A 3,952-nucleotide genomic window follows, 5' to 3' on the forward strand; every position below is an offset into this window, starting at 1 on the left:
CCTTGAACTTGCAGCAATCCCCTTGCCTCAGCCTCCCAAGTACTGGGATTACAGATGTGCACCACTGCACCCAGCTCCCTACTTTGGCCTTTTACATTATTTCTAGGTGCCTGAAAACCTTAAAATTTTCAACTCCTAGAAACGTGTTATGACTCTGAGATCACTCAATCACCTTTTTCTTTGTCTATTTCTTTTTTGTTTTTTTGAGACAGGGTCTCACTCTATAGTTCAGGCTGCCCTTGAGTTCACTACGTACACCATGCTGGCCTCAAACTCCCAGTGATCCTCTTGCTTCAGCCTCCGTGGTGCTGGGATTACAGGCATGCGCCACCACGCCTAGCTCACCTTTGTCTTATGATCTAATTTCCCTTAAGTCCCTCACCAGAGAACGGACCATTTGGCATTATAATGTTTCAACCTTTGAGCTATGATTTCTCACAGTCAAGTACTAAGCACCGTATGTTTGTAATTTTCCAGTGTATACAGGGGATTATAGGAGTAGACTCCCTGAGCACATCAGAGCCAGTATTCCAGTTGCTGTACCAGTTATTTATTACTTTAGACTAATAATGGAATAAATCGTTTACTACAATTTATTTTGTTGTTGGGGATATAGCTCTTTTTTGTTGTTGATGATTTTGTTGTTGATGATTTTGTTTTTGCTTTGAGACAAGGTCTTGCTTTATAATCCAGGCTGGTCTTGAACTCACTATGTAGCCCAGGCTGGCCTTCAACTCAAAGCAATCCACCTGCTTCAGCCTCCTGAGTGCTAGGGTTACAGGTGTGTGCCACCATGCCTGGCGTCATAATTTTTAATTTTAATGTGAGGCATGTATGTCAGGGTCTGATCACCTCAACAAGAGTTAGTCTTCAGATCTTAGCAGCAAAACCCAAAGCTTGACTCCTCATTATGATGCTCTGTCTTCTAAAGAGTTACACAACCCACCTATGTTTATTGTGGCACAATTCACAGTGGAATCAGCCTGGTGCCCATTAACAGATGATGGATAGTATATATATGTAATGGAGTATTATTGGCTATAAAGAAGAATGAAATTACATGTCATTTGTAGGAAAATAGATAAACTAGAGATCATCATGTTAAGAAAAACAAGCCAGACTCAGAAAGATAAGTATCAAATGTTCCCTCTAATATGCGGAATCTAAAATAGCTGACATGACAGTAAGAAAGAGAGTGGATTTTTTGTTGTTGTTTTGAGACAGGGTCTCACTGTGTGGTTCAGGCTGGCCTTGAGCTCACTGTTTAGCACAGGTTGGCCTTGAATTTGTGGTGTTCTTTGTGCCTCAGCCTCATGAGTGCTGGAATTATAGGTAGGTACCACCACACCTGGCAATCTGGAGTTTCAAGACTATTATTAGACAAGAAGAAAGAAATAAGAGGTCCAAGGGGAGCCGGGGTATAGCTCAGTGGCTTAAGTGCTTGCCTGGCAAGCCTGAGGTCATGAGTTCGATTCCCGGTACCAAAAAAAAAAAAGAAAAAAAAAAGAGGGACAAGGGAGGGCAACTGAGAAGATGTATACATTCAAAATATATGTATATATGAAAATTCCACATTAAAACCCAGTATTTTGGGAGCTGGGGATTTAGCTCAGCAGCACAGCACCTGCCTGGCAAGCGCAAGGTCGGGAGTTCGATTCCTAGTACCAGAAGAAAAACAAATAAAACCCAGCATTTTTAAAGTTTATAGGTACTAATAAATATCTATATTTTAAAATAATCACACAACTCTACCAGCTGTGGAGATACACCCTTATAATCCCAGGTTCTCAAGAGGCTGAAATAGGAGAATTGAAAAGGGTTTTTGTAGGGTCTCACTATGTAGTTCAGGTTGGCCTCAAATTCACTAAGGCCAAGCTGGCCTCAAACTTATGGTGATCCTCCTGCCTTGGCCTCCAGAGTGCTAGGATTGCAGGGTTGCACCATCATGCCTGGCTGAGAATTGAAAGTTTGAGGCCAGGTTGGGTAATTTAGCAAGATCCTATCTCCAAAAAAATGTTTTTAAAGACCTGGGGATATCACTCAATGGCCCTAGGCTCAATCCCCAGCACAGAAGAGAAATAAAAAAAGAATTACACTCAAAGTTAAAGATCACCCTCTTTCATCACACAAGCACATGATGGAGCACAACATGATAAATCAGCAAAGCAGATGGAGATGTACACTGAAAACTCGAAATGAAAAGAACTATGGTCACAGAAGCTCAGAGGCAGGAGTTAACCACACAGGGGACAAGTGAAGGTCTAGAACAGTGAGTCAGAGACCCCGGCTCCAGGACCAGAAGTGGGGACACCCTCTGAGAAAAACTTAGACACACAAATTCTCAGACTGCAGCCAGACCCACTCCTACAATAATAGTGGGAAACAATCCATGTTTTAACAAACCCTTCAGGTGTGATTCTAATGCAGGCTGTTTGTTAATTGCTAGTCTAGGAAAACTTCACAGAGAAGATATTTAATGTGGCCTTAGAGAATTAATGTTTTACTATGTAGAAAAAGGGAAGGGACACTAGGAAACAGACCATGATGAATAAAAATATGAGTCGTAAAAGTAAAATACAAAAATATGTTGGAGAAATACCACATAATGAAGAATGTGAAAGGGAGGGATGGGAAATAAGGCCAGAGAGGTAAATTGGGGCTAAATTATAAAAAGCCTCAAATTTCATACTGTGCAGTTAAAACTTTTTTGGGGGGGGTACTGGAAATTGAACTCAGGACCTTGTGCTTGCCAGGGAGGCACTGTGCCACTGAGCTATATCCCTAGCCTCAAACTTTATTTTATAGACATAAGGAAAAAAAGCCTTACCTTTTCTTTCCTTTTTTTTTTTTTTTTTAGTACTGGGAATCAAACTTGTAACCTTGTCTTGCTAGTCCAGCGCTTGAGCCACTGAGCTATATCCCCAGCCCAGGAAAAAAAGTTTTAAAGCATGGGTATGTGTCTTAGTTACTTTTCTTGTTGCTGAGACAAAATACCTGAAACCCACAAGTTAAGGAAAAAAGGTTTATTTTGGCTCACAGTCTGTAGAGGTTTCAGTCCATAGTCAGCTGGAACCAAGGCAGGTGGCCTGGCAGAGGGGCTTCGCAGAGGAGAAACAGTTCATGGTAGGGCAGCAAGCAGCAGCAGCAAACTTCCTGCAGCCTACCTTCCATTTTTCTGTTTTATCCTATCCAGGGTACAAACCTTCTGGGTGGTGCGGCCCACACCCAGGGTGGGGTTTCTGTCCTCAGTAAATCCATTCAGTCTCTCCCAGAACTATGCTAGTTCTAATCAGTGGACTAGTCTAGTACCACATACCCTTAATCCCAGGGTGACACACCCTAGATCCAGCCAGCGCTGAAAAACCCACTTATGAACACATGAAGCTTTGGGGGTACATCTAGATACAAGCCATAACACTGTGTGACATGATCAGAACTTTATACAAGAATATACAGATATTCCTCATTTAATGACCTACCTGTTAACGACTATTCCTTTTTTTCTTTTTTTTTTTTTTGGTTTTCTTCTCCAGTACTGGGAACCGAACTCATGACCTTGCGCTTGCCAGGCAGGCGCTTTTGCCGCTGAGCTAAATCCCCAGCACCTTAACGACTATTCCGACTTACGACCAAGGCGAGTTGTTCAGACTTATGACCCACTGCTCATACTTATGACCCACCTTTTTTCTTCTTTTCTGGTACAATTTTGTATGTCTTGTTTATAGAGCTTTAATGTCTTTTTTATAAAGTGTACCTTCTTTATACAGTGCTGTAGTTCTTGCTCATTGTACTGTATAGTATAGTACTATAGTTTTATGTTTTGTTATACATTTCCGTACTGCATGTAAGAGTTATGTAAATAGAAGCAAAATCATCAGTAAAGTTTTCTCTGATCCTTTCTTTGTTCTGAATATTGGAATGTACATACTATGCATAATTCCTTGTTTAGCAA

The sequence above is a fragment of the Chinchilla lanigera genome, unplaced genomic scaffold (assembly GCF_000276665.1).
Source record: "Chinchilla lanigera isolate Chin_1 unplaced genomic scaffold, ChiLan1.0 scaffold00187, whole genome shotgun sequence".
Lineage (NCBI taxonomy): Eukaryota > Metazoa > Chordata > Mammalia > Rodentia > Chinchillidae > Chinchilla > Chinchilla lanigera.